Here is a 13,230-nt window from a genome sequence, read left to right as displayed (position 1 = left end):
GTCACGATTCTGGGAGTGGAGCAATGCCTTGAAAGTAAATGTAGAAAAGAGTTATGTGATGGTCACTGAGAGAGAAGGTGACTCCCAGTGCGATGTTACAGTGAATGGAGAGAGACTGGAATTGGTGACAGAGTTCAAATACCTGGGTACATTGATAGAAAAGAGGGGAAAATGTGCAAAACAAGTGAAAAATAGAGTGACACAAGGAAGAAAAGTAGCTGGTGCAATGAAGGGCTTCATAAGAAACAGAGGCTTGAGTGTTGCAGCTGCACAAGGCTTACATGAGGGAGTGTTAGTGCCAACTTTAACATATGGGTGTGAAACGATGGTTTAGCATGACAATAAAAAGTCAAGAGTAAGAGCAGTGGAGATGGGACTGCTGAGGAATGTATGTGGCGTACACAGGGTGGATGGGATACGAAATACTGTAATGTGATTCACAAAAGATGTTGAGTGAGGAAGTTGGTGGACAACAGAACTGAAGAGAGTGTACTAAGATGGTATGGTCATGTGGAGAGAATGGATAACAATAGAGTGGTGAAAAAGGTATATCTGAGCGAATTTGAAGGAGGGAGGAGGCGAGGCAGGCCAAGGAGAAGGTGGAGAGATATGGTGGATGAATGTGTGAGGAAGAGAGGTCTGGAAGTCGGTGAGGCTAGGGTACTTACAGAAGATCAAGCAGGCTGGATGAATGTTGTAAGAAGGGCACGATCAGGGCTTTGGCACCCCTTTTTAAGGTGGCAGCAGCTGGACTGACTCCATCAGACATGTTTATGTGAAGCTACAGAATGTGGTGAATGTTTCTGGCATATCAGATAGAGCCAGGATTCTGGGAGCTTGAATGATGAGTGCATGGAAGCATGGCCCACTAGATTGGGCAAATTTGGGCTGTCTGGACACTGCTACTCCTCACCCTACCCTATGGTGGGAAAGGAGGTCCGGCTGATGATGATGATGATGAGCAATGCCGGTTGACATGTATAACTGCAAGAGTCTTCCGGCCACCCTTTGAAATTTAACTTATCCTAAATCATTGATGGGACCACCTGGAGATGCGGGGATACTTTCATTTGAAAGAGGAAGAGTTGTTGAGTCTGATGTATCTTTAATTTTTTCTCTAGCTGTTATACTTTGGCAGATGTTAAGGTTCAAAGTAAGGGCATTTTTTCCAAAATCATGAAATCCCCCGTAGGGAGGAGCACGTGACATCGGAAAACCCAAAGCGTGTAGGGGTTAAACCTTCTCCAGATGCAAGCCACTAGCACCTAATACACTAGGTGCAGTCAATACTGATGGAGGTAAAAGTGTAACGCATATAAAACTCTATGGCTGCAACTTGAGATTTCTTTCATGAAAAAGGTACAGTAATTCAGTAAATGGGAGTAGAGGATCTGGCTGCCACTGTGGGTGCAAAAATAATTCATTATCATTTGCAGCAACTGAATCATGAAATAACCTCATGAAGAGGCATCAAACCATTTATGACACTACCTATCAGAATTAGCAATAGGGGAAATCATCTCAGACTCTGGGAGCTGAAGGTTGGGTGCACTGATTCTTGTCATGAGGATCTTCTCCCGAAGTTGCTGATGTCTCACCTACTCCTCAAAACAGTATCATATGATGCTACCCCTACAAATGCCATATTGGAATGTGCCTGGAGTCTGTGCAGTACCTTTGTTTGTGGAGGTCATTTAGCCATGCCACCAGACTTCCTGTGTGGCATCTCTCAGTGCAATGTGCCGATGCAGAGTGGAGTTCTCTTGAGTTAAGATATGTGAACTCAGTTCTTCCAGTCACCCTATGAGTTGGGGGGGGGGGGGAGGAATACTTTATTTTATTTTACTTCAAAGTATACTTCCTCTTTCAATACACCTTCAGGAAAAGTCTCCCAGACAGATAGTGAGTCAGCAAGAACAAGAAGGAAGTTCGGAATGCTAAGCACCTGAACAAAGACTAAGGCTTTCAGGGTCTCTCACGAGCCGAATGAGTAGGATAATCGTTTTCGTTTTTAAAGGCTCCAACATGCTTGCATGTGTCGGCCTTGGTCACCTAATGGCGGCTCTCCACGCTGCACGATCCATTGCAGCCTCCCTGTTCAGTCCCTTAACCCTAAGGTCACACTTAATGACCTCGTCCCATGTCTTTCTCGGTCTACCCCTCATAACCCCACCCCCAATATCAACACTTCTCACCTTCCTCACCCAATTATCATCCCCCATCCTCTCCACATGTCCAAACCACCTCAATCTACCTCTCCTCATCACAACACCAATACACTCCAGTCCCATCCTACCTCTCAACTCTTCCATTGTAAACCCAGCCCCTCCAGGCCTTGGACGCAGGGACACACTGCACATCCACCTAATCATTGTCATTTCTGTACGTCTGAGCCGGCGAATGTCTTCCTCCTTCACTGCCCAGGTCTCACTGCCATACAGCATTACACTCCTAACACACGCTGCATACAAAGACCCCTTAGCACGTAGGGAGAGCCCCCTCAATGTCAGGAGAGGCAAGAGCTCCCTGAACTTCTTCCAACCACTTCTCACCCTAGCCACAGAGCTAGCTCCAGCCCCACCTCCAGCACACAACATGTCTCCTAAATAACAAAACTCTTCCACACACTCAAGAGATTCACCAGCAAGTTCAATCCTTTCACGTCTGACGATCTCCACCTGCTCACCCCGGCACGCTGTACACATAAAATCAGCATTATCTCGCAGTCTACCTCTGATACCACTACATCTCTTATGCACCCATTTATCACACACACCGCACAAGATGGAATTACTTCCCACGCCCTTGTGGCAAACTGCACATGGCCACTCTCCCTCGTCTTTGACAGTACCGCCACCAACCCTAGATATCATCACTTTTGTTTTATCTGCATTTACCCTTAAACCCTTTTGCCCCATACCATCTCTCCACTTCCTAAACCTTTCCTCCGCCTCCCTTTCATTCTCTGTAATCAACACCAAATCATCAGCATACAACAACTCCCACGGGAGTCCGTTTCTAAAGTCACGTGAAAGGGCTTCAAGTACCATGATAAACAACATGGGACTCAAGACTGACCCCTGATGCACACCAACATTCACGGAAAACTCATCACTCAAATCTCCATTCACTCTCACCTGGGTGTGAGCACCCACATACATGGCCATAACCACCCTAACCAGCCACTCCTCCAAGCCAAGCTTTCTCATTGCCCACTTCACCACCTCTCTAGGGACTCTGTCAAAGGCCTTTTCCAAATCAACAAAAACAAAATAAAGATCGCTTCTCCTACCAATATATTTTTCCTGAAGCTGTCTAACAATGAATATGGCATCAGTGGTCCCCCTACCTGGCATAAACCCAAACTGCATCTCATCAATATTCACTCTTTCTCTAATCATACCTTCTAAAACTCTCTCCGTTACCTTCATTATCTGATCCAAAAGCTTTATACCTCTATAATTCCCTCTTTCCAGGGCATCACCCTTCCCTTTATACACATTTACAATTACACTCTTCAGCCAATCATCTGGGACAACACACTCATAAATAATCCTATTTATCAGGTCAGTGACTAAATTCACCCCTATATCGCCTGAGGCCTTCAACATTTCGGCAGTCAACCCAGACACACCTGCTGCCTTCCCCACTCTCATCCTGCCTATTGCCTCACTCACAGTAGCAGTATCAATCAAAGGCCAAGGGCCAGACACTGGATCTGCTGGCTCCAAACCTTCCCTGTCCCAGTCAAACTCCTCATTCAACAACCGGTTATAATGCTCTCTCCATGCATCTTTAACATCCTCACTGTTCACCACTACCCTTCCTTCATCATTCTTCACACACTGCTCACCTATGATATCCCGATTATCCCTCTTCACCTGACCTGCCACCCTAAACTTGGCTCAACCTAGATCAATGGTAAATGTATGAAGCTATAATTCTGGAAGCTTACTATAAGCCTGGGTAAACTTAATATGAGTTGTACTGCACTGTTCAAATCATTTATAAAGACATCAAGATGCTTGCATTCATCATCCTTGGTCACCTAATGGAGGCTCTCCACATTGCTCGACCTCTGGCAGCCTCCCTCTTCAGTTCCTTATCCCTGAGGTCACACTCTATGACCTTCTCCCAGATGTTTTTTGGTCTACCTCTTGCAACCGTACCCTTGACATTCACACCTCTCACTTCCCACACCCAACTGTCATCCTCCATCCTCTTAGTATGCCCAAACCATCTCAGTCTACCCCTCCTCATCACAAAACCAATACATTCTAGTAGGAAGAGTATGACGAGGGCTGTTATAAAAATCACCTTTAATGTCAAATGTTTCAACATCTCCATGCCATCTTCAGTGACCTACAAGTGGAGCAATACAAATTGTATACAAAAGTGAAAAGTAAAAAATAACCCGACTATTCATACTTTCACTTTTGTATACCATTTGTACTGTTCCATTCTTAGGTCACTAAAGATGGCATGAAGATGTCAAAACATCTGACAATAAAGATTATTTTTATAATGGCCCTTGTCATACTCTTCCTACTGAAGGTACAATTCCCTATGAATACACCTATATCAGACAATACATTCCAGAGTCATCCTTCCTTTCAATCATTTTGCAATCCTAGCCCCTCCAGGCCTCGCATTCAAGGACGCACTACACATCCATCTAATCACTGTCATTTCTGTATGTTTGTGCCTATGAATATCCTCTTCCTTAACTGCCCAGGTCTCACTAAAATAATGCATTACACTCCTACACATGTCACATACAAAGATCCCTTAGAACAGAGGGAGAGCCCTCTCAATGTCAGGAGAGGCAACAGCTCCCTGAACTTCCTCCAACTGCTCCTTACTCTAGCCACAGAGCTAGTTCCAGCCCCGTCTCCAGGATGCCGCAGGGCCCCAAAATAGCAAAACTCGTCCACACAATCAAGAGACTCCCCAGCATGATCAGTCCTTTCATGACTGTCAATCTGTACATGCTATCTCTGCCAAACTGCACACACGAAATATACATTTTTTTCGCAGCCTACCTCAAATACCAATACATCTCTTATGCTCCAGCTTAGCACAAACACTGCACATGATGGAGTTACTTCCCACACCCTTGTGGCAATTGCACACAGTCAAGCTCCCTTTGCTTTGACAGTACTGCCACCAGCCCTAGATATCATCACTTTTGTTTTATCCACATTAACTCTCAAATCCTCTCCACTTCCTAAATTTTCCCTCTGCCTCCCGTTTACTGTCTGCAATCAACATGAAGTCATCAGCATACAACCTCCCCCATGGGAGCTTCAAGTACCATGACAAACAATACAGGGTTCAAGACTTACACCTGATGCATGCCAACATCCAATAAAAACTCATAATTCAAATCTCCATTCACTTTCACCTGGGTGTGAGTGCCCACATACAGTATATAGCCATAACCACTCCAGCCACTCTTTGATCCCAAGCTTTCTCACTGCCCATTTCACCACCTCCCTCGTAACTCTGTTAAAGGCCTTCCCCAATCAACAAAAACAATGCACAACTCCTACTTCTTTCCTGTATATTTTTCCTGAAGCTGTTGCACAATGAAAATGGCATCAGTGATCTCTTTGCCTGACAAAAATCCAAACTGAATCTCATCAATGTTCACTCTTCCCCTTAACATACCTTTCAGGACTCTCTCATTACTTTCATTAACTGGTCCAAGAGCTTCATGCCTCTAAAATTTCCTCTTTCCAGGGCATCATCCTTAACCCTTACATCTATTAAAAATCACACTTTATAGCCAGTCACCTAGGACAAGACACTCATATATAACTGAATTTATGAAATCAGTAACTAAACCCAATTCCTATATCTCCTGAGGTCTTCAACATTTCAGTAGTCAACCCTATCATACCCAGTTCCTTCCCCAACTGCATCCTACCTATTGCCTTGTGCACAGTAGGGGCATCAATCAAAGACCAAGGGCAGTGTAAGTATATGCTCATTTTGGTAATGCCCAACCAACTTCAAGTTCTCATAAGACTGGTCCAGGCCTTAGCATTTCCCCCAATAAAGTCACAATTAAGATACAAAAAGGCAAAAAGAAGAAAATAAAAATTAATACGGCATTATTCAAGCACCATTACCTCCTTTTGCTGGCACAGTAAGAAGTGGTACTGAGCCACTTATGACATCACTCAGGCATTAGAAGTCATAATGGGAGGAATCATCCTAGACTCAGAGTCAAGGAGTGATTGTATTACCACTTATCTTTAAGAACAATGCTTCAACAAGGAATGATGACCCTCCCTTAAAGTCACCAATGACTTGTTTTTTGTTTGAAAAATAATGTTAATGGGCTGGTTCTCCTGCTGCCAGATTTCTCTGTGGTGCAGACTTGTTTGCACCACATTTTGACTGTCTTCATATATGTTTTACTTCTTTTTGCTTTGTGTGTCATGTTTCCCCTACAAGCCTACTCAGTTCTTTAGTGCAAGTGGCCTGATTATTCTGTGACAGCTTTTCTCTTTTTCTGACAAGTGATATTTGGACCAATATGGGATACAGTTTGTTGCTATCTTCATAGCTGAGTGCTTAAGGAGCTAAGTATGCTCCACTGGGCCTAGGTTAGGATTTAATGAGATGAAGCCAGGATTCCATGGGCTTGAATAGTGAATGGATAGATGTGTGACTCATTTCACAAAGCATCCTGTTGATTAGCTTTTCCACTATGTGTGTGTGTGTGTGTGTGTGTGTGTGTGTGTGTGTGTGTGTGTGTGTGTGTGTGTGTGTGTGTGTGTGTGTGTGTGTGTGTTCTTACCTAATTGTTCTTACCTAATTGTATCTTTACAGGAATGAGTCAAGCTCGTACTGTCCCGTGTCTTAAACCATATTTATTGTACATATCCTTAAATTTGTGAATTGTTTTGGCATACACTATTTCATTCAGTAGTGCATTCCATTGATCAATTGCTCTGTTTGGGAAACTGAATTTCCTTACGTCTTTATCACCTCTCTTCTTATGCAGTTTTTTGCAGTGTCCTCTTGCTGATGCTTCTCCATATGTTAAGTAATCATTTATGTCTATTTTCTCCTTCCCTGATATGCACTTATATAGCATTATCATGTCACCTCTTTTCCTTCTCTCCTGTAGTGTTGGTAGATTCAGTTTATTTAGTCTTTCTTCGTAGCTTAGGTCCCTTAAGCTTGGTATCCATCTTGTAGCGGCCCTTTGAACTTTTTCAATCTTGTCTATGTGCTTTTTGAGATGAGGACTCCAGACTACTGATGCGTATTCCAGGGTTGGTCTAATGAATGATGTTATTATCCTTCTTAGCATGTCTTCATTTATGTATGTGAATGCTATTCTCATATTTGCAAGCAGTGTATACATGTTCCGTACCTTCTCGCTGATGTGGTCAGCCGGAGAGAGTCTGTTATTGATAATCACACATAGGTCTTTCTCTCTTTCTGATGTGTATAGAGTTTTATTTCCTAACTTATAATCCCAATCAGGTCTTTTTCCACTTTTACCAAACTTGATTACATGACACTTGTCCACATTGAATTCCATTTGCCATGTACTACTCCATTCATGAAGTTTATTTAATTCTTCTTGTAGCTCCCTACAAGAGTCTGTGCTAGTAATTCTCCTTTGTATTTTTGTATCATCTGCAAACATATTCAGATAGCTCTCATTTCCAGTGTTACTGTTAATATCATTTATATACACTAAAAACATGATTGGTGCCAGCACCGAACCCTGTGGTACTCCACTAGTCACTTCTCTCCACGATGAGTAGTTTCCTCTTAGTACTGTCCTCATTTCTCTTTTTATGAGAAAGTCTTGCATCCAACAAAACAGTTTGCCTCGAATTCCTCCTTGATGGTACAGTTTCCATAAAAGTCTTTGGTGTGGTACTGTGTCAAAAGCTTTCTTGAAATCTAAATAGATACTGTCCACCCATCCTTCCCTTTCCTGTATTGTGTTTGTTACTCTGTCATAGTAGCTCAGCAGATTAGTAACACATGATTTTCCTTTTCTGAAACTAAACTGTCTTTCTGTTATCATACTGTGTTCTTCTAGATGATTTACCCAAGCTTTTCTTATAAGTTTTTCTAATACCTTGCTTACAACACTGGTCAGTGATACTGGTCGGTAGTTGAGAGGATTCTGTCTATTTCCTTTCTTGAATAAGGGGACTATATTTGCTTTTTTCCAAATATCAGGTAGTTTCCCTTGACTCAAGGATTTCTTGAAAATTAAAAATAATGCCTTACTTAACTCCTTTGCACATTCTCGTAATACCCAACATGAAATTTCATCAGTGTGCATGTGTGTGTGTGTGTGTGTGTGTGTGTGTGTGTGTGTGTGTGTGTGTGTGTGTGTGTGTGTGTGTATGTGTGTGTTTACCTATTTGTAGTATACAGGAATTGAGCAATGCTCGTGTTGTCCTGTCTCCATATCCACATTAATCTAGTCTACTTATACACATGAATGTTTTTCGCCTGCACCACCTTTTCGTCTAAGTCGTTCCAAATACTTATGTATTTACTTAATATACCTAATTGTGATATACACGAAATGAGCTACACTCATGAGATCTCGTCTCTGTTTCTCAATAAGTCAAATTTAGTTTTAAACTCGTTTAAGTTTTTAGACTGGACGATCTCTTTGTCCAGGCTATTCCACAGGTCTATACTTCTATACGGAAAACTATATTTCTTGATATCCTTCCCGTAGCTTGACTTCTTCAATTTCATTCCGTGTCCTCTTGTTGCTCTCTTATCCCATACAAACAGATCTTCTCGGTCAATTTTATCTACTCCTATCATGGTCCTGAACACTGCAATCATGTCTCCCCTCTTTCTCCTTTCCTTTAAGGAAGGCAAATCCAGCTTTTCCAGCCTCTCTCTGTACAACAGATCTACCAGACTGGGGACCATCTTTGTTGCTGTTCTTTGTATTCTCTCAATCTTGTTTATATCTTTCGTGTGGGGACCACACTACCGCTGCATATTCTAACCTGAGGCGGATCATGGCCACTATCAATTTTTTCATCATCTCCTCATCCATATAATGAAATGCTACTCTTATGTTAGTCAAGAGTTTATACGTCTCTCTAACCATCCTGTTAACCCTCTCGCGCATGATAAGTTTTGGTAAGTTTTTCAGCGCACAATTTTATCCACCTGGCTGCCTCGCTCGGCTGCCAGCGCGCGGCAAATAACACGTATTCTCGCCTTATTTTCGCCACCCAAACATCAATATACTGCATTCTCTTCTGTCTTTCTTTCCTTCATTCTTTCCTTGTCCTTCTGCCTACGGGTGACTTTACACACCCTCTTCTGTCTTTCTTTCCTTCATTCTTTCCACTTCCCTCAGCCTGTGGGTGACTCTACACTGAGTGACAAGCCAAATTGTTTCCTGTGCACCAGGAATCCATTTACTACGCTGGGTGGTAATCATATAACCAAATTTTGGCGCCTGGTGGTTTAGTGGGTAGTTATTGCGCTCCAATCGGATTGAGCCGGTGAAGGTTTATATCCAAGGGGTGGTTGGGGTTGATTGCTCATGTAATGCCACTCAGGGATGAGTGAGGCTGGTCACTCTCATCTTAAATGTCGGGACGAACTGCCTAGCCCCGGGCTCCTACGCTCCTCATGGGGCAATGTAGGATTGGATGATGGATGGATGGGTGGATGAAACTTATGTCATCTTATTCGTCGATGTTTGTTTTAACTGATAAGCACCACAAAAAAACAGGAAAACACGAATAAAACAACATTAGACGGCCGTGAATAAACTTTTCGCTACGTCAATTTCACTTCCCAACATCACCATTCGAATGTTTACCATCAAACAGGAAAATGTTATAGAAGTTTTGATAGAGAATTTCATCAGCTATCTAAAGAGACATTTCCAGTTGTGATACAATTTGTAGTTTTTTGAGAAAACACACAAAAACTGAAAGCCATTTTTGAAAAAAATTCAATGAGCTGTCATATTGAACTTTTTTTGCACACCTTATGTTTTCATTGCATAATATTATTCAGAGTTTCAGAAGCTTTCTAATAAGCACCAGATGGCTTCGATATGCCTCATAGTTTTTGAGTAAATCACCAAAAACGACTGGGAACTCACGTCCATGTGTCACTTTCATGATGCGCGCACAGCATTTGCTATATTCCCGCCTATGTAAAAACGAATTCTTATCAGAGATATTACATTATTATGTCTTGTACATACGTAGAATTTACTGCTCTTTATCAACTGCTCTTTATCATGGTTCTTACAGGAAATCGATACGTCCAATAGTTTTTGAGTAATTGGCCGACAAAGTGAGATTACTCCTCCGAGTTCTTTTGACTTTACTGCTAATGAGGAAAAAAACAAAGTCTGTTCCCCCAACTTTTCCAACATAAAATGCTCCCAAAGGCTTATATTCTGTAAATGAACATACGTAGAATTTACTCCTCTCTATCATGGTTCTTACAGGAAATCGATACGTCCAATAGTTTTCAAGTAATTGGCCGACAAAGTGAGATTATTCCTCCGAACGCTTTCAACTTTTACCGGAAGCGAGGAAAAAAACAAAGTCTGTTCCCCCTGCCTTTTCCTACCAAAAATGCTTCCAAAGGCTTATATTCTGGTAATGAACATACGTAGAATTTACTGCTCTTCATCATGGAAGAAGATACGCCCAACAGTTATCGAGTAATAGGATGACAAAGCTAGATTACTCTTCCGGTCACTACCTACTTTTACCCCAAGCGATAAAAGAACAGTGTTTTCTCCCCCTTTGCTTAAAGACTATATATATATATATACTGTATATATATTTATATATATATATATATATATATATATATATATACAGTAATCCCCGTACTATCCAGACGCCCACTTTCCGGACATCCCCACTTACCGGACATTGTGGGCCTGGACCTTAGGAACCCAAAAATGGCGAAAAAAAGAAAAAAATCCCCCCAAAATCCAAATTTTTTCCCACCTGTAATTTGAAATTACCGCACAGCGCCGAACAGCTGTAACACCACACACCCTCACCCCTTCCTTTGTCCCCCCTCCCCCCTCCCCTGTCAGGGTTGCCATTTGGTATTTTTCATTACCAAATGTGGGGCAATTTGGTCATGAAAATTTCGTTTGGTAATGAATCAGAGTAATGCATTACCAAACTGATTTTTCACATGTATGAGGATACACAGGATGGAGATGATGGATTGTTTGCTCTCTCTGATTAATCTGCTAACGTACATAGCGTGAAAATAACCAACATGCTGTTAATTATACAAAGAGTGATTACATGTATTTCCACTTGCATATATAATTAGTGAAGAATAAATGCTAGCATTACAAATTTGGTAATGAAAAGTTAAATTTGGTAATGAAAATTGAGGAGTTTGGTAATGTCGCCATTGCGATCTGGCTACTCTGTTTCCCCCTTCACCAACACCCGAACAGTAGTTATTGCCTAACTTCGATCGCGAGTGGTAGCATATCAAAATGGGAGCCACACGTGCTCATTTTTTTGTGAATAAACAGTGAATAAACTGCAATACCTCGCCACTAGACCACACGGGAATTTACAATGTTGAGCAGTGTTAAGAAATTAGAATTTAGAGTGCAAAGGATTAACTGTGGAGTGCAAATGGCAGTTGGAACTGGCCTGGTGCAATTAACAATGTGCAGTGTTAAACAGTTATAACTCACAGTGAAAAGAATTACTGTAAGTGCGGCACAACACTGGAAAACTGTACGTGCTTCAAGAGCATTTTCACCACTGCCAAATCCTTACAAAAGGTGGCCACAAACGTGCTGTAATTACCCTGGATGAGGTACAGTCACTTCTAATTCCTCATTCTTTGGTTCCTTTTCATTTATTTCAAGCTTTACATCCATTATTGGTGTGAATAGGGTCTTAAATAGGTTTAAATATGTGCTATGCATGTCCGGTAGGGAGTTATTTAGGTGGCTTTCAAAATTAGGCTCGGTTAGGGTCTATAAGTACCAGTCCAGGAGCCAGGGACTTGTTGTAAGTACTCAGAATGTTTAATAGTGTATAGACTCACCTCTAAAACCTCATTTTGTGGTTCTTTTGCATTTATTTCAGGCTTTTATGTCTCTTATTGGTGTGATTTGGGTCTTACATAGATGCTATGCACATCCAGAGGGAGTTGTATAGGTGTTTTTTTGAGTTAGGGTCCATAAGTACAAGTCCAGGAGGCTAGGGCCCACTATCCGGACAGGACCACTTTCCAGACATGCCTTTGGCTCTATTACATCGGATAGTGGAGGGATTACGGTACAGTATGTAAATATATATATATACAGTATATATATATATATATATATATATATATCTATCTATCTATCTATCTATTGCCAGATGCCTCAATCCCGTTTGGGGTGGCCACAAACAAATCGCCTCCAAGTCGCCCTGTCCCCCGCCATTTCACTGCCCTGCTCCCAACTCACACCCCCCTCTCTCATATACCTCTCCACCCCATCCCTCCATCTTATCCTCAGCCTCCCCCTCCCTCTTCCCCCCTCCACTTCACTCACATACACTCTCTTCGTCAGTCTTTCACCATCCATCCTCTCCACATGGCCAAACCACCTCAGTGTGTTCCTCATAACGCTTCCTATCACATCCACATCCACACCACAACGCTCCTTTATATCCTCATTCGTCAGCCTGTCTCTCCATGTGACTCCACAGGCTCCTCTTAAATAACTCATTCCCACTGCTCTCACTCTTGACTCATGCCCTTCCAACAACGTCCAAGCTTCACTTCCGTACGTTAGAGTTGGTATCACAATACTGTCATGTAGTAACTTTTTCACTTCCATGCTCACTTCCCTGTTTCTTATCACTGCTTTCAAGGAACCAGCAACCTTTCTTCCCTGCTGTACCCTTTCAAGCACTTCACCCTCCAAACCTCCATCTTTACTCATATATATAACTCACGTACTTAAACGTACTTAAACGTACTCACATTTTCAAATTCCTCACCATCCAACCTCGCTGTACATTCACTGACTTCACCTCTCTCAAAGACCATCACTTTACTCTTCCCTACATTCACCTTTAGAGTCCGTTTCTTACACACTCTCTCAAACTCATCCACCAAGCCTTGCAGCTCCCCTTCGTCTTCACTCAACAACACAGTATCATCTGCAAACAACAGTACAGGGAGTTTCCAAATACTATATAATATATA

General features: G+C 42.1%; 1 protein-coding gene across 1 annotated transcript in view; it reads right to left on the bottom strand.

Annotated features, from left to right (window-relative positions):
- Positions 1-13,230, bottom strand: part of LOC145412924 (F-box only protein 30-like) — a 200,243-nt gene that overhangs the window by 73,776 nt on the left and 113,237 nt on the right. The gene's annotated exons all lie outside the window — the stretch shown is intronic.

Source organism: Coenobita brevimanus, chromosome 94 (assembly GCF_032717465.1).
Source record: "Coenobita brevimanus isolate Jiangsu-jjx chromosome 94, ASM3271746v2, whole genome shotgun sequence".
In the NCBI taxonomy this organism is placed as follows: domain Eukaryota; kingdom Metazoa; phylum Arthropoda; class Malacostraca; order Decapoda; family Coenobitidae; genus Coenobita; species Coenobita brevimanus.
This window is presented reverse-complemented; position numbering and strand designations above follow the sequence as displayed.